Source organism: Bos grunniens, chromosome 1 (genome assembly GCF_055505025.1).
Source record: "Bos grunniens cultivar Pamir isolate PY7600 chromosome 1, Bosgru_T2T1.0, whole genome shotgun sequence".
In the NCBI taxonomy this organism is placed as follows: Eukaryota; Metazoa; Chordata; class Mammalia; order Artiodactyla; family Bovidae; genus Bos; species Bos grunniens.
The window spans coordinates 6,757,290-6,781,805 of NC_141165.1; the positions used below are offsets into that span (position 1 = coordinate 6,757,290).

A 24,516-nucleotide genomic window follows, 5' to 3' on the forward strand; every position below is an offset into this window, starting at 1 on the left:
GTTCAGTCGCTCAGTCATGTCCGACTCCTTGCGACCCCATGGACCGTAGCACGCCAGGCCTCCCTGTCCATCACCAACTCCCGGAGTTTACTCAAACTCACGTTCATTGTGTCGGTGATGCCATCCAACCATCTCATCCTCTGTTGTCCCCTTCTCCTCCCACCTTCAGTCTTTCCCAGCATCAGGGGCTTTTCAAATGCTGCTTCTGTAAATGGCTCCTATCTGTTGTGTCGACTTTAACTTAATGCCACCTGTTATATGAGGGCCCCTTCTCCCTGGGGGCCAGTCCCTCTCACCAGAGTGTGTCCCTGCCATGGAGGAGTTTCAGGGGTCAGGAGAAGTGTTCATGATGCTTCACGTTACTGATCTCCACTTCCTGGACAAGAAGAGTTGGCACGTTACTGCAGGTCGCGATCATCCCCTTTTCACTGCTGATATCTGTATTTAATCGGGCTGCCATAAAAGCATTACCTACGTGACAACTTTTGATGTGATGACCTCAGAAGAAGAGGTAGCCCTGGAGGTGTCTCCCTCTGTCCCTTCCTCCTTTCTTTTTCTTTCTTTTTTCTTGAAGGGGGATTATGCAAAAAGTCTTTGAAATAAATGGTTTTCTGTGACCTGCCTGAGCTACCCTTATGAGTGAGTTCCATGCACTCAGTCGTGTCTGACTGCCGCGACACCATGGACTGTAACCTGCCAGGCTCCTCTGTCCATGGGATTTCCCAGTCAAGAATACTGGAGTGGGCTGCCATTTCCTTCTCCAGGGGATCTTCCTGACGCAGGGATCGAACCCACATCTCCTGTGTCTCCTGCATTGCAGGTGGATTCTTTACCTGATGAGCCATCCGGGAAGCCCTTCTCTTTTTTGGAAGCTAATTGGTGGCAAGGTGCTTCTCAGTTGCCCCTTTCTCCCAGCTCAGGGTCTCTGCCCTCGTTTACATCTTAGCCTTGTATGGATAGCTGTTATAAGTCCAGGCTTGTACTACCACAGACAGGCCGAGTACAATTTGTTGGGGCAAGAAACAGCAACTTTATTCAGAAAGACAGCAGACTGAGAGATTGGTGGACCAGTGTCCCAAAGATTTCATCTTCCCGAGTTACAATTCAGGCTTCTTTTACACTAAAGGAGAGTGGGTGAAGTCCCGGTTCTAGCCAGACTCCAGAGGTATTCATTTCTTATTGCCTGCAGCCATTCACAGGTGGGCCTGATCAGCTTGTTTCCTGAGAGTTAAACAAAGGTATTTTATTTTAGTTCTTTTCACATTTATGTTTTGTTGGGTTTGTTTTATACAATTTCAGCTTTTTATTTTATATTGAAATATAGCTGATTAACAATGTTATGATAGTTACAGGTGGACAGCACATGGACTCAGCCGTACATATCAGGGCATCCGTGGTGGCTCAGCTGGTAAAGAATCCGCCTGCAATGCGGGAGACCTGGGCTCGATCCCTGGGTTGGGAAGATCCCCTGGAGAAGGGAATAGCTACCCACTCCAGTATTCTTGCCTGGAAAATTCCACGGACAGAGGAGCCTGGTGGGCTATAGTCCATGGGGTTGCAAAGAGTCAGACATGACTGAGCCACTTTCATACATATACATGTATCCATTCTCCCCTAAACATTGCTCCCATCCAGGCTGCCATGTAACCTAGAGCAGAGTTCCTTGTGCTGTGCAGTAGGACCTTGTTGACTATCCATTTTAAATATAGCAATATGTATAAAACAAAGGTATTTTAGCCTACTGCTCATTACCGGGGAGGCAGAATTCCCAGAGATGGGCCATTATTGTACAATTTTAAGTTTATAGGCAACATCCCTTTAGTGATTAACTTGTAATAGAATACAAGTGTTCTTCCTTATGACATAGCCTAATACAGGGTTTGAAAGAGCCAGAGAATGCATTCCTAACATCTAATATTTCATGATTACACACACCTTTTTATTAATTTTTTTAAGGATTTGAAGCATAACACATACAGAAAAGTCCCTGAAAGGTAAAATGTGCCCTATGATTAACTGTAAGAGCAGAAACGGCCCCTTCACGCATGCTACCATGAGCACGAGGGTTGGACTGCCTCCCCTTCCTCCTGGACCGCAGGATCATCCTCTAGTTTTCACTCGGTTCTGCCTTTGTCTGTGAACACTTTCTTCATTCAGTTCAGTTCAGTCGCTCAGTCGTGTCCGACTCTTTGCAACCCCATGAACTGCAGCACACCAGGCCTCCCTGTCCATCACCAACTCCTGGACCCCACCCAGACTCATGTCCATCAAGTCGGTGATGCCATCCAACCATCTCATCCTCTATTGTCCCCTTCTCCCCCTGCCCCCAGCCCCTCCCAGCATCAGAGTCTTTTCCAATGAGTCAACTCTTCGCATGAGTTGGCCAAAGAACTGGAGTTTCAGCTTTACCATCAGTCCTTCCAAAGAAATCCCAGGGCTGATCTCCTTCAGAATGGACTGGTTGGATCTCCTTGCAGTCCAAGGGACTCTCAAGAGTCTTCTCCAACATCACAGTTCAAAAGCTTCAATTTTTTGGCACTCAGCTTTCTTTATAGTCCAACTCTCACATCCATACATGACCACTGGAAAAATCATAGTCTTGACTAGATGGACCTTTGTTGGCAAAGTAATGTCTCTGCTTTTTAATATACTGTCTAGGTTGGTCATAACCTTCCTTCCAAGGAGTAAGCGTCTTTTAATTTCATGGCTGCAGTCACCATCTGCAGTGATTTTGGAGCCCCAAAATATAAAGTCAGCCACTGTTGTCCCCATGTATTTGCCATGAAGTGATGGGACCGGATGCCAAGATCTTAGTTTCCTGAATATTGAGCTTTAAGCCAACTTTTCCACTCTCCTCTTTCACTTTCATCAAAAGGCTTTTTAGTTCTTCATTTTCTGCCATAAAGGTGGTGTCATCTGCGTATCTGAGGTTATCTATATTTCTCCCAGAAATCTTAATTCCGGCTTGTGCTCCCTCCAGCCCAGAGTTTCTCATGATGTACTCTGTGTATAAGTTAAATAAGCAGGGTGACAATATACAGCCTTGACGAACTCCTTTTCCTATTTGAACCAGTCTGTTGTTCCATGTCTAGTTCTAACTGTTGCTTCCTGACCTACATACAGGTTTCTCAAGAGGCAGGTCAGGTGGTCTGGTATTCCCATCTCTTTCAGAATTTTCCACAGTTTATTGTGATCCACACAGTGTAAGTGCTTTGGCATAGTCAATAAAGCAGAAATAGATGTTTTTCTGGAACTCTCTTGCTTTTTCCATGATCCAGGGGGTGTTGACAGTTTGATCTCTGGTTCCTCTGCCTTTTCTAAAACCAGCTTGAACATCTGGAAGCTCACGGTTCACATATTGCTGAAGCCTGGCTTGGAGAATTTTGAGCATTACTAGTTTGTGAGATGAGCGCAATTGTGTGGTAGTTTGAGCATTCTTTGGCATTGCCTTTCTTAGGGATTGGAATAAAAACTGACCTTTTCCAGTCCTGTGGCCACTGCTGAGTTCTCCAAATTTGCTGGCATATTGAGTGCAGCACTTTCACAGCATCATCTTTCAGAATTTGAAATAGCTCAACTTGAATTCCATCACCTCCACTAGCTTTGTTCATAGTGATGCTTCCTAAGGCCCACTTGACTTCACATTCCAGGATGTCTGGCTCTAGGTGAGTGATCACACCATCGTGATTATCTGGGTCATGAAGATCTTTTTTGTATAGTTCTTCTGTGTATTCTTGCCACCTCTTCTTAATATCTTCTGCTTCTGTTAGGTCCATACCATTTCTGTCCTTTATCAAGCCCATCTTTGCATGAAATGTTCCCTTGGTATCTCTGATTTTCTTGAAGAGAGCTCTAGCCTTTTCCATTCTATTGTTTTCCTCTCTTTCTTTGCACTGATCACCGAGGAAGCCTTTCTTATCTCTCCTTGCTATTCTTTGGAACTCTGCATTCAGATGCTTATATCTTTCCTTTCTCCTTTGCTTTTCGCTTCTCTTCTTTTCACAGCTATTTGTAAGACCTCCTCAGACAGCCATTTTGCTTTTTTGCATTTCTTTTTCTTGGAGATGGTCTCAATCCCTGTCTCCTGTACAATGTCACAAACCTCCGTCCATAATTTCTTCATTAAACTCTCTTTAGTTATAACTCTTTGAATATGCTGTTTCCTATAGGAACTCTGACTCATAAATATAGTTTCCAAACTCCAGCCGTGTGTGAGGGTTCTTGTTGCTCCACATTCTTGGCCCAAAATGTTGTCATTTCTCTTCATTCTCGACATCCTGATGTGTATCTTGTGTTATCTCAGTGTAGTTTTCATTAGCATTTCCTGGGTTACTAATGAAATAGAAGAGTTTTTCCTATATTCAGTGGAGATTTGATAGCCTCTTTTATGAATGCCTGTTCAACTTCTTTTTTTTTTTTTTTTAACGTTGGATTGCATGTCTTCTTATTGATTTATAGGGGTTCTTTACATATTCTGGATATGAATAGTAAGTTACATATGTTAAAAATATTCTCATCTACTCCATGACTTGGCCTTTTAATTCTTTTAATAGTATCTTTTGATGAAAAAAGTCTTAAAATTTTCTTAATTTTAATATAGTCTACTTATCAGTCTATCATTTTACATTTAATGTTTTTGTGCCTTATTTACAAAATCTTCCCCATTGCAAAATTATGAAGATATTGTGTGTTTCAGGATTTTTACTGTTTTGCCTCTCACATTTATATCTACAGTTCACCTGGAGTTGATTTTTGTAATGGTGTGCATTAGTCAGTTTTCTTTTCCCTGTATGCATATTACATTTCATTAGCACCATTTTCTTCTCTCTTCTTCACTGCTCTGCACCACACCCTTTAAAAAAATCAAGTGTGTCCATATATGCGTGAATCAGTTTCTGGGCTTTGTTTTCTTTCCCATTGTTTTGTTTGTTTATACCTGCATGAATATCACTCTGAAGCAAGTTGTCTTACCTCATTCTTCTTCTTCTTTTTTTTTTTTTTTTTTTTGATTGTGCTACTTGTTATGTGGAGTCTTGATTCCCCCACCAGGGATGGAATCCCACCCTCTGCATTGCAAATGTGGAGTCTTAACTTCTGGACCATCGAGGAAGTCCCCTTACCTCGTTTTCTATAAGAGTGTCTTGTGTTTTTGACCTTTGCATGTTCATACACGTTTTAGAATCCATTTGTCAAGCGCTACAGAAATCTTGTTGCAATTTTGATTGGATCTACATTGAACCTGTTAATCAGTTTGAAGAGAATGGACATCTTGTTAAGTCTTTCAATCTATGAATGTGGCATAGCTATCCATTTATTTGGGTCTTCTTTCAATAATACTTTGTAGTTTTCTGTGTAAAGATCCTGCACATCTTATATGAAGTTGTTTTTGATGCTAATGAAGAAGTATCATTTAAAAATTTTAATTTCTGTTGATAGTGATACATAGAAATAAAACTGAGTTTTCTATATTGATGTAACTAGCCAAGTTCCCAAACTTATTAATTCTAATGATTCATTTCTAAATTCTCTTGGATCTTCTATGTAAAAAACGATTATCATCTGCAAATAGTTAAAGTTTTGTCTATTTTCTCCCAATTCCTTGGCATTTTATTTCATTTTCTTGCTTATGTACTGACTAGGACCCCAAACACAGTTTATAATGGGTTGTGATATAAGCCTCTTCATCTTTTTTCCCAGCTTAAAGAAATGAGATTTCAGTGTTTCACCATTAAAGTATGAAGCTTACTGTAGGTTTGACAGATGCCCTTTTTGATTGGTAATGTTCCTTTTTATTTCTAATTTGTTAAGAATTTTTATCATGAATAGATACTGAATCTCATCAAATGCCTTTTCCTCTTTTACTTGGGATTATCATATTTTATTCTTTACAATGTAAATTTGTTCACTGTTATTGGTTGAAATAACCTTTCATTCTTAGGATAAACTCAGCTTGATCATGGTACATACTATTATGTTTTATATACTGTTGATTTGGTTTTCTGGAATTTTTTTTTCAAGTTTTTTGCATATGCACTTATGTGTGAGATGAGTCTAATTTTCCTTTCTTATAATGTCCTAGACACGTTGAAATCAAGTTTTCCTCTTTTTTTATTATCTGGACAATGTATAAGACTGACATTAATTCCTGTTTAGTCTGAATGTGCTGATAAAGCAATCTGGGTTTGGAAGTTTTCTTCATTTTTCTGAAGATTTCTTTTAAGAAGTTTTTAATCAATGTCTTTAATCACTACAGGAGTTCACATTTGTATTTCTTTGGAAATTTTGATAAATTACATTTTTAAGAATTTTATCAATTTCAGCTAAATTTTCACATTTATTGATAGGAAATTGTTTTTAATGTGCTGTTATAATTTTCCTAATGTCCGTAGGATATATAGTAACATCCCCCTTTTCATTCTTGACTTTATTTCAATCTTTCCTCTTTTCTCCTTATTTATCCTTATCAAGGATTTATAAATAATCTTACCAAAGAACTAGACTGGGTTTTAATTTTCTCAACTGTTTGGTCATTTTCTGTTTTATAAATTTTGTCCTTATCATTTTTATTTTTCTCCTTTTTTCTTTGTTTTTTTTTTCTAACTTCTTAAGATTAGTAACTTTACCCGTTTCCCATGAGCAATTAACTGCAGAAACAATAACGGTGTTGTCGAATCCATTTCACATTTACTCTTGTTTATTTACAGAACCTAACCTACCTCAAGTTAGGGCGTAAATAATCGCTACAGCCGTCACTTCATACCATGTTTTAAAATTTGTTTTAATTAGAAGTATTTTATGTCACATGTCCTTTAAATTATTCTTGTCAATTCTCATTGCTCAAATGAGTCGATAACAACTGTCTGTAGATGCCAAGATATTTCCTTATTTTGATACATTTCTTAGAATTACCTTACCTGCATGTTCTTTGTTCTTTCATGTTGAGTCAACTCCTTTACCAGAGTTTTGAAATTTCTTTTTTTTATTTAAACATTTTGACATTTCCCCCCATGATCTGAACACATTCTAATCCTGTGGGACTCAGCTAAAATTTCATTTTCCCCAAGAGTCTTGTATTAATGAGTCTCACATTATTCTACCAACATTAATTTATTATTTTTTTTACCAACATTAATTTAATAAACTAGATGCTCAAATATTTCTGGGATAAGTGAATAAACTTGTACTTTTTTGTATCTATATGAACGTGCATTATTTATGTTATTTATGTATTTTATGAAGTGTAATCTGTAGCCTATTACATTTTTACTAGTAGATTTATTAATACACTCAAATTGTGACATTTTAATATTTCTATGCCAGAATATGCTTTGAATTTTTTCTGATTACATAAACAATACGTGTTCTAGCTCAACTTTGCCCAAATGTTTGACTTAAAAAGAGGGAGTTATCCTGCATCCCAGCCACTATACTGAGTTTTATTCCTCAGGATGTTTTCTCTGTGTTTACTAAAATAGATCTGGTAATTTTTAAAACGTATGATACCTTGAACAATTTCTATACAGTGAATCTAAATCTCATTCTTCTTAACAGTATATAGTCTATTTAGTCTCTGATAGAATTCAACTTATTCTCATTTTTTATGATTAATAAAAGGTGATTATTCTTGCACCTGTCTTTGTTGTGAATATCTCTAAAAGGTGGATTTGTCAGATAGAAATTGCTGAGTCAAAGGAAAAATTACTTTCTGATACGGTATTAATTTATATTCCTAATAAATGAGAATGGGAGTGCTCTTTCTTCCACATTCTTGCCAATGTTGCAAAAATTAAAGGTTTTTTTCACTTTTGAAAATATTAAATATGGACAGGCCCAAAATACTGTGCTTTTGATTTTCTTTAATTTCTTCCTCATTTTGATTTTCTTTAATTTAATATAAATAGTGAAATATTATGATAGCAACTCACCTCATCAATGTTATTTAACTTTATTAATTTAAAAATCTTTATTGCCTGTATCTATGTAATTGACATATAACAATGTATTATAACAATTATATAATTGACAGTCTATATAATTGACATATAATAATGTGTTAGTCTTAGATGTACAACATAATGATTTGATATATATATACTAATATAGGAAATGGCAACCCACTCCAGTGTTCTTGCCTGGAGAATCCCAAGGATGGGGGAGCCTGGTGGGCTGCCGTCTATGGGGTCGCACAGAGTCGGACACGACTGAAGTGACTTAGCACAGCATATACTAATATTATGAAACGGTTATCACAGTAAGTCTAGTTAACATCCATCACCACACCGTTTTCTTGTAATGAGAACTTTTAAAATTCACTCTCTTAGCAGCTCTCAAATATACAACATTGTACTGTTACTATAGTCATCATGTACATTACCTTCTCACCCACCCCTCTCCTCCTGCCTCTGGCAATCAACAACCTGTTCTCGGTGTTCATGAATTCCCTCTTCTTATTACTATTATTCCACATATGAGATCATGCGGTATTTGTCTCTGTGTCACTTACTTTACTTAGCATAATGCCCTCAGGGTCCATCCATGCTGTTGAAAATGGCATAATTTTATTCTTCTTTATAACCAGTATTCCATTTTATCTGTGAACCACACTTCTTATCCATTCATCCATTGATGGGCACTTAGGTTGCTTCCTTGTCTTGACTGTTGTTATTAATAATAATGCTTCAGTGGACACAAGGATGCAGATATCTTTTTGAGATAGCGATTTCATTTCCTTGGGATTCATATCCATAAGTAGAATTGCTGGTTCATACGAGTTGGACACGACTGAAGCGACTTAGCAGCAGCAGCAGCATGGTAGTTATATTTTTATTTTTTGAGGAACTTCCATACTGTTTTCCATAGTGCCTGCACCAATTTACATTCCTACCAACAGTGTGGAAATGTTCCTTTTTCTCCACATCCTCGCCAATACTTGCTATTCTCCTTTCTGTTTTTGATAATAGCAGTTCTAACAGGTATGCGGTGACATTGCATTATGGTTTTAATTTGCGTTTCCCAACCAGTCCATTCTAAAGGAGATCAGTCCTGGGTGTCCTTTGGAAGGAATGATACTAAAGCTGAAAGTCCAGTACTTTGGCCACCTCATGCAAAGAGTTGACTCATTGGAAAAGACTCTGATGCTGGGAGGGATTGGGGGCAGGAGGAGAAGGGGACAACAGAGGATGAGATGGCTGGATGGCATCACTGACTTGATGGACGTGAGTTTGAGTGAACTCCAGGAGTTGGTGATGGACAGGAAGGCCTGGCGTGCTGCAATTCACGGGGTCACAGAGTTGGACACGACTGAGGACTGAACTGAACTGAACTGATTGGTGGGTGATCCTGCTGCTGCTGCTGCTGCCAAGTCGCTTCAGTTGTGTCTGATTCTGTGCAACCCTATAGACGGCAGCCCACCAGGCTCCTCCGTCCCTGGGATTCTCCAGGCAAGAACACGGGAGTGGGTTGCCATTTCCTTCTCCAATGCATGAAAGTGAAAAGTGAAAGTGAAGTCACTCAGTTGTGTTCGACTCCTAGAGCACTTCTCAAAGCCATTTATATCCCATTGGTTTGGCTGCCCAGCAGGCACTTTTATCCATGCAGCAACTGTTTGCTTATGTAATGCTTTTTAGGTCAGTGCATCTCATCTAACAATATACTACAGTTGACTTTCCCGTTTGCCATTTATACATAGACTAAATTATACTATGAAGCTGATCAAACTGAATTGCTCGGTCCCAGTGTTTTCCAGCTGGGGTGATTTTGGCTCCACTCTCAGGGATATTTGGCAGTGTCTGAAGACGTTTGGGTTGTCATAATGGAGGCTAAGGAAGATGCTCCTAGCATCTAGTGGGTGGAGACCATACACGCTAACATCCTACAATGCCCAGGGCAGCCTCCCAATGACAAAAAGTTACCCAGCCGCAAAGTACTGTTAGTGCAAAGGTTGAGAAACCCTACAGCCTGTTCCGAATAACACTTTAGTGCGTTCATGATTTTTTCTTCTCTCAGTATACCACATTACATCTGTGCTAAGGCACTTACTGGTTTTCAGAAGTCGGGATGTGTCTACAATTGATGGATAAGGAAGTATTGTGGCTGATTTTGTTGGGCCAAGTGATTCTTTTCTTTCCTAGTGATATATTAAGTCATGGGGTGCTTTCCATGTTACCATCCACAGTCTTACATGGATGAAATATGATTATGACTCTGTCTTATCCTTTCTTTTATGTATACATATGCATCATTCTAATTTCAGCATAGGACTAGAAGTCCTACGTGGCATGACAGTGTAAGTGCCATAGTTATAGACATTCGAAATCAATCTAGCCTTGTATCTAGTCATTCCACTCCGTGCCTGCTTTAAGGTAAAAAGCAATATTCAATATCTGAAACAATTTTATATTTGATTTTGTATTAAAATAGCTCCTCTTGGATTTAGTAAAATAAACAACATTGATAGAATGCTCCAAGTTGGTTCAGATGACGGATTTCTCCATTTGGGAGGTTCCGAATCGTTCCAGCTTCTCTTGATCTTTCTCCTCCACTTATATTCATTACTCTTAAAATTCAGGCAAATGATTGGGAATTCAAATGATTTCCACGTTAGGCAGGAACATTTTAGATCGCTAGATATTTCACCTTAAACCTATTTTCTTAAATTTGCAAGCACTTTGACTTATTCAAGGAACTCCACACCTAACAAGTCTTGGGAAAAGGTAACAACAGAAATATCTCGTTTTCAGGATAAATTCTTTCAGATCATGTTTTGTGAAAGGTGTTGATCACTGAAGTGGAACCTAGCCAGATCACAGCAGCGTGGTCTAGGGGAATGAGCTTTTGCTCTGGGCTCTTACTGAAGGAAATCTGTGTGTGCTCAGAGGGAAATGGGTTTTAATGTGTCCTGTCAATTCTTTTTTGCATTTATAAGTGAGGGAAAAAAAAAAAAAAACTAAGATAGTTAAAGGGTGGCAGTTTTGAGTTATTAAGAATGATTTGGATTAGCCTCAGCTTCTCTGGGTCAGTACAAGGTAGCCGCTGATATTCCACATCTGGTTTTGGTTTGCAGCAAGTAACAAAGAAGCCCAAGGCATGTGTAGCCCCATTGTTAGGGGTCTCTGCGCTCTTTTAAAGACAACGGGCTTCCCGCTCCAAAGGTCCTGAAATACTTTTAACTCCAATTTACAGATTAGGCGAAACCTCTTAGGTTAAGGGTCATTTAAGGCAGTTGAACAATTTCTTTGTGAACTTCCCAGTTTTCTGGCTGTTAAAAGAAAATAATAAAAGAAAAAGTACTCCCCCAGCACAAGAATTCCATAAAATGGAGAGACGTGTGAGACACATTAATGGTTTCCATTCCCGATGAAAAGCTCGCAACAGCTTTAAGTAATATGGAATCAAATGTCTCAAACCCTAGCTCAGTCTGGGAGGTGAGGTTTGGGTGCTCCGGCTGTCCAGGAGGGGAACCGTGATCCTTCATCTCCAAGAAGCATTTGGGGGTTTAAAAGCAGAATAGCTGACCTTTGAACAACGAAATCTCAGACCTTCAGGGAGAATTCCACTCACGACTGCACTTTTTTCTTGTCCACTTTTGGGGATGAGCGCACGCAACTGTGGTTTTTGGAAACAGAGACCTACTGTGTGTCTCTTTGCTCACCCTAAAGCTCTCATATGGTGCGTGGCCAGAATCCACCATTGCCTTCTTCCAGATGGCTCTCATTACAGTCAAAACTTGACCGATGGCAGCCCCCAAGGCGTGCTGGAAACCTTCGAGACAGCCATAAGGACACAGGGCTCCTGATTTCTAGGAGCTAATGTTTCAGGAAAAATAATAACAATGCCTTCTAAACACTAGGGCTTTTCTTTTTTGTAACCTGAGGTAATGAATCCTCTCCTTCTGCTTCTCATCTCTCACCCCTCTTTTCTGTGAAGTTGCAGAGGGGGAAATTAAAGTTTTCCCACGTCTCCGTGGGAGAGTCACCTGGGGTTGATGGGCAGAGAAGTTTCTAGAAAACGGAAGCGGGGGCACGGGCAGTATGAAGCCTGGGGAGCCGCTGGCATTGGGTGTGGACTGAGGGTGAAGGTCAGGAGTGGAGTGGCAGGGGTTCCACCTGGGGGGGTCCAGGGACCCCGAGGCACTTACGCGTTTAACGAGCAGAGGCCGGGAGGGCGCAGAGACGAGAGCTCTCACATTCACATCTTTTGTCCTCTCTCTTGTTGAGATACTGTTGTGATCTTGCCGTCTTTCTCTCTCCGGCTAACATGGGGGTCTTTTGGTTCGTTTGTGTCTTCAGTGGCTGACACAAAGCCGAGCGTATAATGGGTGCCAGTAAAGGTTTGATGAGTGGATAAATAATCACATAGAAAAAAGGTTGTTCTTCTAAAACAATGAGGCAGAAAGTAAAAGGTCTTCTGATGGGATCCTGCTTCATCACTGCGGCTGACCTCGTGGCTTCAAATCATAATGATCATCTGATCATTGATCACAGCAATCACTTGGTCATTGTGATCTGATATTACTACTCCTCATTGGTTCCGGGGCTGGAAGAGGCAGTTTTCACTCGGGGTCTCTCAGGGAGTTGCAGTCAGTAGGCATCTGGGACTGGGGTCATCTTGAACGTTTTCTCACTTGCACCGCCGAGGGTTGGTGCTGCCTGGCAGGCCAGTTTGATTGCCTACAAATGGCCTCTCCATGTGCCTCGGGCTTCTTCTCAGGGTGGTGGTTGAGACCTAAGGGGGCCTGCTCCCTAGAAAACCAAGGGGAAGCTGTATCACCTTCACAGGTCACCTTGGAAGTCATGTAGCTGAACTTACCCTGCAGACACCAGCCCACCAGCTTGGGTGGGACCCATGTCAGCGTCACCTTGTAAAATGGGCTCGTGTGACAGGACGTCTGACTGGGGCATCTCCAGAAATATAATTGCCATGGGTGAGACCGAAAATGCCTGGAAACACAGTGAATCTGTCCTTCAGTGCCCGTGAAGCCGACCCGGTTGCTGAGATAGTTTGGCTGGAAATAATCTTCATCACAGTTCCCTTTGGAAAATGACCAGGATCGTGGGGTGTATGAAGTGGGAATGACAGCCTTTGTTTTATTTTGTGACTCAGGTAGGTCTGCTGTAAACACAGCGTGATGCAGGCATAATAAAGGGCATGTGCTCATTCACTTGTTCAGTGTTTTCTTTTTTCCCCTTGCTCAGTCATTCCATGTTTATTTATGATTGAGTCTCCATTCCCTGCCAGGTACTGTGGGTCAGTTATTGAGATGGGAATCCCATAACGCACAGAGCAGAAGATCTCTTAGGGACCACGTGCCTCCTTCACTTCTCAGCACCTTGACCTTGACTTGCTCAAGAAAGTCACCTCTGAAGTTACCCCGGGCAGGTGGCCTGGATGCTTGGGAGAGGGGTTGGCAGACTGCTGGGGGAGCGGGCATCACGGTGGGGTGGGGGCAGAGAGCCAGTCTCTTTATTCTTCTCTGTGTCAGGGTGCTGTCATCTGTCTGTCGTCTGTCTTCACCATTACCATCATCGTGTGTGTGTGTGAGACAAGGAGAAAGGGGAAGGAAGTGGAAGCAGAAGTGGGAAGGCCGTGGATGGCTCACAATTTAAGCAGCAGCTTTCATCTTCATTTCAAGTGAAAATCTTGGGACTCGTCCATCAAGCCGTTGAAAACCAGCTGAACAGCACAGATGCTGGGCATGGTCCCTTCAGACTTGAGGGAAGAGATAATGGTCTGGTCACCACTCTTGCAGGTTTCCCTCATAGCTTAGAGGCTTCCCTCATAGCTCAGATGGTAAAGAATCTGCCTGCAGTACAGGAGACCCGGGTTCGATCCCTAGGTCGGGAAGATCCCCTGGAGAAGGGAAAGGCGACCCACTCCAATATTCTGCCTGGAGTATCCCAAGGACAGGGCAGCCTGGCGGACGACAGTCCATTGGGGTCACAAAGAGTTGGACATGACTTCGGGACTAAACCACCATGCCACTGCCCTTCAGGGGCGCCCCCATGGCTGGACCTGTCACAAGGCTGTCACCGTCGATCTTACCACCCATCCCCATAGAGTCTCGAGTTCACGTTAAACTGTGGTCCCCTAAAGGCCCCTCCCCGGGCTGCCCATTAGCACAGCACATGCTGCCCTTCCCAGGGCTCCTGGGCCCTTTCATTCATTCATTCACTCATTCATTCATTCCTTCAGCCTTTGCTGGCTGAGCACCAGCCCTGTGATGGAGCCCTGGGGGCCCCTGGGGACCGCTCTTCTCACTCTTCAGGATGCGGGAAGGGTGGCCCAGAGTAGCATGCGTAATACCTGCTAATTCATCCTTTGAACAGGCCTACAGACATACTAATGGATGGGTGGGGGGAAGTCTGCCCAGGTGAGTTAGATGACTCATTCAGTCCCCAAGCAGATGAGGACAAGGCCAGGCTGAGACCCCACTGCCCTGAGCCACGGCCCCTGAGATTGTGGTGCTGCCGTGGGCTCGGGCCCCCTCGGGGTGCCCTGGGCTCCCCCTGCAGCCTGAGCGTGTCAATTTCACCTCTGGACCTATGCAGTAGGCCTGTGCTCACAGCCTCAGTTTCCCACTGAACCAGCTTAGAGTAGGTAGTCAGGGTTGTGGGTGGGCTTCCCTGCTGGCTCAGCTGGTAAGGAATCTGCCTGCAATGCAGGAGGCCCGGGTTCCATCCTGGGATCGGGAAGATCCCCTGGAGAAGGGAAAGGCTACCCACTCTAGCATCCTTGCCTGGAGAATCCCATGAACAGGGGAGCCTGGCGGGCTGTCGTCCATGGGGCTGCAGAGTTGGACACAACTGAGTGACTGGCACACACACACAGGGCTGTGGGTGCCGGCTGGGTTGTTCTTTTGCAGACAATGTCCTTTATCTAGAGCCGGATCAGGGCAAAGCTGGGCAAGGAGCCCCCTGCTCTTAATGGTCTCCAATGCCTCAAGCCACTCCTCTGTACCATTTACGTGCCCAAGCTTGTTTCCCTTTAGAAATCACAGATGGACAGAAGAAATACTGCCTTAATTTTCCTTCTGTAGAATACGCTGCACACGAACCTCTGCTCCATTGGCAGACCGAGGGGAAAAATCCGTCATCAATCGCAGTTACCGGGGGGCCCTTCAGATGTTGGTGGGAGCCCCCCCTCCGACAGCCAGAAGCGCGAACAGCCCTCACCCACTGACCTCACTGTTCTTGGTACACGAACCAAAGTGAAAGGAAAACAGTGAAATACACAGATATGTTCAAGTACAAGCGAAGACAAAAAAGAGAAAAGTTGCAAAATCAATTAACTTTTTCTGTTTTGCAAATATTTCCAAGGCACTGAATTTTGCTTTAAGTGTATAGCCTGTTGATGACCTTCAAAGTCAGTGTAATTGCATAATAGGATGATTCTCAAGAAGACTCCTGTATTTAGTTTTAAGGCTCATTTTATTCAACTCTATTTATATATACCTCCATATTGTGTATCGTTTTGATGTGTTGCATTATAAGCAGTTGAGAGCTACAGGAAGAGAGGACAAAGTCTCTTTCACATTTTACAGTATAATCCGTATCCCTCAGTCCTCAAGTCTGGAAAGGATATCTGACTTTAGGTAAAGTGTTAGCCCTGAAAACAGAAAATAAATGCATTCAAAATTTACCATTTATTTGATGGAACTTGCACTGGGGGCTTACTGAACCCTTTAGAATTATCATGAAATAGGATATTTTTCAGGGTTTGAAATTATTCACAGTGATGTAGAACAATTATACAATTTCCATGGTCAGATCTCACCCAGAAGAATGACTTAGTCTTATGTGCACATCTGTTTATATTTATTTTTTATTATTTATGTTTCTTTATGTCCCATGATATTGAAAAATGATTAATTTTCAAAAAAATTCCTACATTTTGAATATTGGACTTTGAATTTAATGGATTAAAATGAGATAATTTCATATTGTTATAATACCAATTCAAGAAATGTAAGAGGCAAGAATTAGGCATACTCATCTCCCCTCTAAAAAAATGTCAGGCACGACTGAGCGACTGAACTGAACTGAACTGATCTCCCCTCTGAAGACCTTTTAGAGGGACACTTAGCGCCCTCTAGTGACCACAGCCCAAGGCGTTCAAAAGGAAATTCCCGGCGAAGCTTCTGGTTTCCAACTAGCAAATAAAGCAATGTAGTTCGTTGGACAGTAGGCGGTTGCTTCCCCAAGTTCTTGAGGCAGGATTCTTTTTGTAGCTGTTATAAAGGGTAAAATAGTACCCACTAGGCAAACCGCGGCTTCTCTGGCCGCCCACTGACAATACATTCAGAAGGAACATTTCCACTTGTCCCGGCTGGATACTGAAGCTTTCCCTGATGATATGCTGGTGTATGCACAGCACAGATCGGAAGCAAACTGTGAATTCATCTACCTCCTAGTTTCCAGTCAGCTGAGTGCATTTCAGTAGAATTAAGCAAGTTTTCTTTTCGTGAGGGTGAAGTAGGAAAAAAAAAAAAAAAGTTGGCCTGTGCTCCGCACCTTCCGAAAGAGAAAGTTTCCTTGCTTCTCTTTGCAGAGGGAGAGGATGTGGTCCAGAGAGGGTGCAGGTGGAGGGGATGCCCTGCAGAGGAGGGGCCTGATGCAGAGAGGGGCAGCGCAGGGAGAAGACAGCCTGGTGGGGCTGCCAGAGTGGGGCAGACCCTGTTTGCCTCCCCCGCCTTCAAGTGCGGGCCTAGGACTCAGTTAAGTCAGCAGGTTGCCTGTTGACACCCATGCAAATCTAAATGCACTGTTTATGGCACAGCGCATGGTTCTGTGGCTTCCTTTCTGATTCCATTTGCGATAGAAATAAATCAGCAAAAGCATAAACACATTGTTGTTGTTGTTCATTTGCCAAGTCGTATCTGGCTTTTTGCGACCCCGTGGACTACAGCACGCCAGGCTCCCCTGTCCTTCATTATCTCCCAGAGGTTGCTCAGATTCCTGCCCTTTGAATTGGTGATACCATCTAACCATCTCGAGCTCTGTCTCCCCCATTCTCCTTTTACCTTCAGTCTTTCCGAGTATCAGAGTCTTTTCTAATGAGTCGGCTCTTCGCATTAAGTGGCTGAAGTGTTGGAGCTTCAGCATCAGTCCTTCCAGTGAATAGTCAGGGTTGATTGCCTTTAGGATGGACTGGTTTGATCTCCTTGCAGTCCGAGGAACTCTCGAGAGTCTCCTCTAGCACCAGTTTGAAAGCATCAATTCTTTGGCGCTCAGCCTTCTTTATGGTCCAGCTCTCACATCAAATTGAGTGACGTGGAAAGAAAAGTCGTCTCAGTCTGAGACTAAAACAGCCTTTATAAGCAAGGGGAGCAGTTGTGGATAGCAGGCTTCTCTGTAAATTTCCATTAACTGAGTGACATTATGCTGCAATGTGAATGATCTTTCTTTTGAGCAATAGTGTATCATTTCTTTAAGGGATAATTTACAAAATCATTATAGATTAAGACAAAAATAAATGCTGATGTTCAGTATCTTATAAGTGAGACTGACACATTTAAAAAAAAATTAGAAGTATAACAAATGTTCAAAATCTAAGTTAATTTCAACAGCCCCAGATACCTTCTTGGGGTGGCTGGGGGGAAGGACTGAGGACATGACTCAGACACAGAACCCTAGGTCTGAGAAGCAGGTGGCGGGGCAGGACAGCCTTATGGTGGATGGCCACGTACCTTTTTGAGCCCTCTAGTTATGGGTGGTGACCAGTGGCAATCCGATGACTGTAACATTGATACTTATTTATGCCCGGTTACGTGAATGAAGACCTTGAAATGCGCTCAATGGTTCATAAATTGTATATAGAAGTGTGATCTTTGAAACAGGAAATTTGAATGCTCCTTTAAATGAGTGTGTCAAAATAATTATTCTTGTTTCTTTTGTTTTTGCTTTTTAATTAAAAAAAATGTTGTGTCATTTCTTGTTAGATTCTGCATATAGGGGGTCTCATACGAACCTGCTGTGCAGCACAGGAAACTCTGCTCCATGTCACGTGGCAGCCTGGATGGGGGCGGGTCTGGGGGAGAATGGATGCACGTCTGTGTGTGGCTGAGTCGCTCTGCTGTGCACCTGAACTATACACCAATATAAAATTTAAAAAAAATGTTTTTCAGCCTTAAGTATTAAATTGACATATTTAGGGTTCCTGGTACGGGTTTTAATACTCAGGCATTTTTAGAACCATTGGGTAAGAGGCAAAGTTGGCAAAACGTGAGGATATAGGTGATGCTTGTGAAATCGTGTCCACTGAAATCATTGCTCCATCTGGGCCTAAAGAACTGAACTTGACACATGCTTCAAAATGAAGGAAATTGCAGCCTGGTGTTGAGAAGTTGAGGATTTACTGTGTGATAACAATTTCCTTGGTTTAGATTAGTTCAAATCCACCAAGACGCTAAAGAATGCATTAACCACTTAGAGAAACCTGTTGAAACATTAGTTATTTAAATGGAAATTGGATTATTTCTTCATGTGTGGCTGGAGGGCATGCCACATACCGTCTTACCTAATGAAACTGTACTCGTGAGGTCTGCTTCGAATGGAAAAGTGGTCCTTGCCGAGTAGACGATGGGTGACCTTGGGGCTAAGAGTGCCTTATGCTGCCTGTGTTCTCAGGCAAATCCTCCAATTGATAGAGACGGAAAAGTTCCACTGAATGATGTAGTTTTCCATTGTGGGGGCTGCTCCAGAGGACTGATCCTTATCTACAATCTCAGGCATGTCCCTGCCAAAAATCCGTGGGACATCCTTCTTGCCGGGCTCTCTTGAATAATCCAAATATTATACATTTTAAGGTTCATGTGTCATCCTAGGAACAATAAATATTCGGCACTTTGGTCCTATTGTTTTGTCCATAAAGAGTCTGTTTTATGGATTGATCCCAAGCTCTGTGTATGAGGAATTTGAGTCGCTGAACAGAGGCTTCCTGAACGCTGAGAACCCAGGCGCTGGATCAAGTCCTGTCATCTTTGTTCCTTAGCGCCCACCGGAGCGCCAGGCATGGACAAGGCACTCACTGACTGGAGGGAGTAAAGCTAGAGAGATGACCGTCACAAAGCACACAAGTGTCCGATTTGGTTTCCTTACTGAAATGAATCAGAAAGCTACTTTATACTTGTTATTTTTTAGTCGCTAAGTCTTGTCCGATTCTTTTGTGACCCCATGGACTGTAGCCTCTGTCCCTGGGATTTCTCAGACAAGAATACTAGAGTGCGTAGCCTTTCCCTTCTCCAGGGAATCTTCCCAACCCAAGGATCAAACCCAGATCTCCCAGTTTGCGGGCGGATTCTTTACCAGCTGATCTGTGTAGTGTTGGTCACTCAGTCGTGTCAGACTCTTTGCGACCCCATGGACTGATGGACTGTAGCCCACCAGGGTCTTCTGACCGTGAGGATTTTCCAGACATGGATACTGGAGTGGGTTGCCCTTTCCTTCTCCAGGGCTCTTCCTGACCCGGGGAGTGAACTCAGGTCTCCTGCATTGCAGATGGATTCTTTACTGTATGAGCTAACTGGGAAGCCCTACCCTATTTTTGTGGAAGTCTATAAAATAATTTTGGTCCACACATGTATAGAGTTTGACAAACGGATATCCTGTGCTACATGTTATACAGATATTTACAAAAGAAATTGAACGTTGCATGTTGCTTACGTAGGTTTCTTATTACAGTGTAACTTATGTTTATTGTAACATTTTTAAAGAAAGAAATCTATTAGAACTTTTTATTTAGCACTATATTATAAAAATTTTGTAACTCAAGGAATAGAGCAAATAGTACAATGAATACTCATATAAGTTATGATTGAGGTTTGGCTATTGTATAATTTTGTCATATTCACATTGTTATTTTTCATGATTTTACATAAGTTGCATAAGTTACTGACTTTTCATCTTCAGTACTTCAGAATGCAGCTGTAAATAGTAAGGCAGTTTTTCTACAAAGCATTATTAAAGCTTTTAATGTAAATAGTTAATAAATTCTGTAATATGATGCAGCAATCATCATATATTCGAATTTATCTGGCAGCTCCAGAAAAGTCTTCGACGTCAAATTTGTTGATACCAGTATCTAATTGTAGACCAGAATTTAGATTTGGGCTTTGAGCGTCTTAAATTCCATTTAATCTAGAACTTTTCTCTCGTGTTCCTCACCTTGTTTTTTTCATGGTATTGACTTGGTAAACATACAAAGCAATATATTGTGCATTTTTATAGAATAGTTGAGCAACCTTCATTCTGTTTTATTATTTACTTGTTTATCTGTTTTTTTTTTTTTGAAATTATTATAACTCTTTTGAAAATATAGGTAAACCAAAAAGGAAAGGAGGAAAAACAAAAAAAATGAAAGATCCTCTATTACTATTGTATGTGGCCTACTGATGTTTCTACTTGGCCTTTTTATTTTTAACAAAGTGAGTCTGTGATATAATTCTCCATTATAACCTGACTTTTAACTTACCAGACACCGTACTGTAATTTTCTGTATCACTAAGTATTCATCTTCTGCATCGTTTTCCTGCAGTATTTCCAGTAACGATAAGTCTGTCATGGTATGGATGTCGAATACGGGGATCAAGCTGTCAGTCATGAGTGAGTCTTCTGTTTCATCTCCAACTAAGATTCTGGCTCGTCATCTCCTTGCTACGCTCATACGTCATTTTCAGAACTGTGTTGCCCTCGCTCCAAGTGTTCTCAACCCTTGACCTTCCCGTGTAGATCCCACGCAGAGAAGTTTGTAGGAGAACAAGGATGGGAATTTGATGACTCTTTAGAAAATAGGAAGATGTGGTTTTAGGGTAATAAATGGCAGTGCTCCTTTTATAGTTATGGTAATTGTAGGTTCTATTTTACACTCTTTCCTTTTTCATTTGGAGTAGGATATGAATGGGCTTCCCAGGTGGCAAGGTGGTAAAGAATCCGCCTGCCAATGTAGGAGATGCAGGAAACATGGGTTTGATCCCTGAGTTGGGAAGATCCCCTGGAGTAGGAAGCAGCAACACAGTCTAGTGTTCTTGCCTAGAGTATCCCATGGACAGAGGAACCTGGTGGGCTACAGTCCATGTGGTTGCAGAGTCCGGACACGCAGGATATGAACAGGCTGATGAAAGGTTTTGGTAACTTTATGGTCAGTGGGTCCATGATGGATAAATACAGAGTGGAAGTGTGCAGTTTATTCACATGGATGCTGGGGGAGCCTCAGCGTGCCACCACGGTGCTTACTGTGAACCAAGCAGGGCAGAAGATGACCCTGGCTTGAGAGATTCGCGGAAGGATGACCCATACGGAGGCTCCCTAAGATTGTCCCTGAAAGAGGCCTGCACGGTGACCGCAGGGTGGCTTTCTTGAAGAAGCAGTGGTGTCACACTGGAAGGCAGCTCAGTCCTTAGGCTGCCGAGTGATCTCATGCTGAGTCCGTTTGGTGGCAGAGGCTTGGGTGTGTGTAATGGGAGCGTCGGAGAAGGCGATGGCACCCCACTCCAGTACTTTTGCCTGGAAAATCCCATGGATGGAGGAGCCTGGTGGGCTGCAGTCCATGGTGTCGCTAAGAGTCGGAGACGACTGAGCAACTTCACTTTCACTTTTCACTTCCATGCATTGGAGCAGGAAATGGCAACCCACTCCAGTATTCTTGCCTGGAGAATCCCAGGGATGGGGGAACCTGGTGGGTTGCCTTCTCTGGGGTCGCACAGAGTCGGACACAACTGAAGCAACTTAGCAGCAGCAGCAGCAATGGGAGCACCAAGTGATACATCTGTCTTTAGATGACTTCCGCCTAGAATAATGTTTGGGAAATGGTTTCTGTATTACTATATTCTAATTAATAGATATGCCTTATGTTGTCAAAAGTCAATTGAAGTTCCCCTTTTTTTTCCCCTTAGGAATTTTGCATTAAATAGAGAATCCTGGGCTGAGATGCTATTATGCTGTTTTAGACATCCAGAATAATTCTCTTGGAAGATAACAGGAATCAGTCAACTTTTGTCCTTAGAAATGAGGAAGATCTGCTGTTTTAATTTTGTAACTGAATTTATAGCTCATTATCTCAAAATGGAATTTTTGTTCCATCATTTTCTATAGTATATGCATTTTTAAAATAAGACAAAAGGAAACTTATGGGTGGAATCTTCAGGAACTAGATCAAAGAGTGTCACTGGGTTTTCTGTATGTAAGTTCCAAGCAAATACATTAGTCTAATAAAATTTTATTAAATAATAAAATCTGTATATATATATGTATGTATATATATATGCAAGAGAGGGAGAGAGCAAAGCAGATATAAATCACTAAAGCTGGAGGAGCTGGTAAAAAGGATATTAGAAGTTCTTTAAGTTACGTTGTAGCTTTTCTCTAAGTTTGACATTATTTCGTTTTCTTAAAATGTCATGGATGTAAAGTTGATTTACGATGTCGTGTTCATTTCTGCTGTCCAGCAAAGTGACTCGGTTATACATAGATAGATTCTTTCTCGTATTCTTTTCCATGAGGGTTTATCATGGGGCAGTGAGTATAGTTCCCGGTGCTATACAGTAGGACCTTGCTGTTTATCCATTTTTATATATAATAGTTTGCAAGGCTGCATTTGCGAACTCCAGACACCCAGTCATCCCTCTCCCGCCCCCACCGCCCCCTTGGCAACCACAGATCTCCTCTGTGTGCCTGGAGGCCTGTTTCTGTTTCCTCCATAGCTTCATTTGTGTCATATTTTATTTCTTTTTTAAAAATTAACGTGAGCATTATGGGCGTGTCATATTTTATATTCCTCACATACATGATATCCTGTGGCATTTGAAGTTTGACGTTATTCCTGAATGAAGATTTAGACATTTTCACTGTTCACTCTTTGATTGAGTTAGACAAGAACCAAGGAGTTCAGGGCAAGACCCCTCAAGGAAGAATTAGATCTCCATAAAAATGCTGCTGCTTTCCTGCTGCAGGGAACCAGGGCTGGGCTAGAACCCAGGCTGCAGTGGGGCAGGGGTGACATGGGGCCAGGCAGAACTTTCTTCCCTGGCTTTTTTGGTTTTTTTAAGCACAGTGGGCACCCTACTTAAGGCTGCTCTTTGGAAAATCCATAATAGAATTCTGCTGATTAGGGTGCCACCATTCACATTTAAAAGATGGATGCTTCTTAGCAGAGTAAAAAACAAGAATCTCAGTGGAGCCGAAAGAGCGTTTTTTTCCCTCCAGTGCTCCTGAATCCTTGTGGAAGCTGCCCAGATAAAACAACTCAGTACTTTGAAATTTTAGGGGAAACACAATTTTAATCAGCCTGCCATCTCATTTATTGTTTGGAGATGAAAAGAGCGGAAATCAGCGTCCCCTCGAAATGCAGATGCTGAGCACTGGTCAGGGTCTGATTTTTACACTGAATGAAACTTCTTACACCTTCTCTTTGCTGCTTCTTTCTTTCTTCTCCTTCATTCTTTCTTGCTTCCCCTTCTCTCTTTTTCTTTCTTTTCCTTGCTTCTTTCTTCCTTCCCCTCCTTCTCCCCATCCCTCCCTTTTCCTTTCTTTCCTTCTCCCTCCTCCCATCCCTCCTCCTCCTCGGGTTCCCTTCTCCTGCTGTTCTAAGCCAAGGGGGAAATCGTGGGATCAGTAAAATCTGTAGGCACGCGGGCTCATTTCTGGAGCTCTGACACAGGCAGGCCTAAAGTCTGTGTGAAGTCAGCTCAGTGACCGTCGGCCTCTGAGACCTCGCGCTGCGGGATGACTCAGGGTTGGGTCTATTGTGTTCTGTGGGTCCCCTCTGGAGACCACACCTCTTTTCTGGCCCAGCTTTCGTGTGGCTCCATTCAAAGCAAAATGTTGTTTCTTCCAGAGAACAAGTAATTTCCTGCAAGTGAGTAATTAAAAGGCCTGAAACCCTCTAAGGAATGTTCAGGCCTGCGTTAGCTGCACTTCCTCCGAGTGGAAAACAGACGTGTGGCCCTGAACTTGCAGTTCGGATTTTAAAACACTTAATGAGGATATGGCATCCCTCTGTAGCCAGGGGTTCTCTCAGGGTCTGCTGTCTGCAGCCTGGACACTTGTCAGGGTGGGGTCAGTTTGATATTTTCAGCTAGAAAACATGTGTTATTGTTTAAGTTCTTTGGGTTTTAAGTAAACATTTGAAAACGACCATTTGACAGGTTTATTTTCTTCTTTATTTTCTTAGTCACTCTCACCCTAGAGGCTTTGCACTTTTCAACCAATTTCTTGTGTTCAGTCGTTTCTGACTCTTTGTGACCCCATGGCCTGTAGTCCGCCAGGCTCCTCTGTCCATGGGATTCTCCAGGCAAGGATACTGGAGTGGGTTGCCATGCCCTGCTCCAAGGGGATCTTCCCGACCCAGGAATCGAACCTGCATTTCCTACATCTCCTGCATTGACAGGCAGGTTCTTTACTGCTGAGCCACCAGGGAAGCCTGGTTTATTATGGAGGCAATAGCAATTCTCTATGTTTGGAAGGAGAAAACGAAACTACTCTGGAACATTCACTCTGAGATGCTGAACCAACGAAGCTTAAAAAT

The 24,516-nt window shown here is 42.2% G+C and overlaps 1 protein-coding gene across 4 annotated transcripts in view; it reads left to right on the forward strand.

Annotated features, from left to right (window-relative positions):
- The window catches only part of ERG (ETS transcription factor ERG), a 315,894-nt gene that overhangs the window by 156,953 nt on the left and 134,425 nt on the right, over nt 1-24,516 (forward strand). The window lies entirely within an intron of this gene.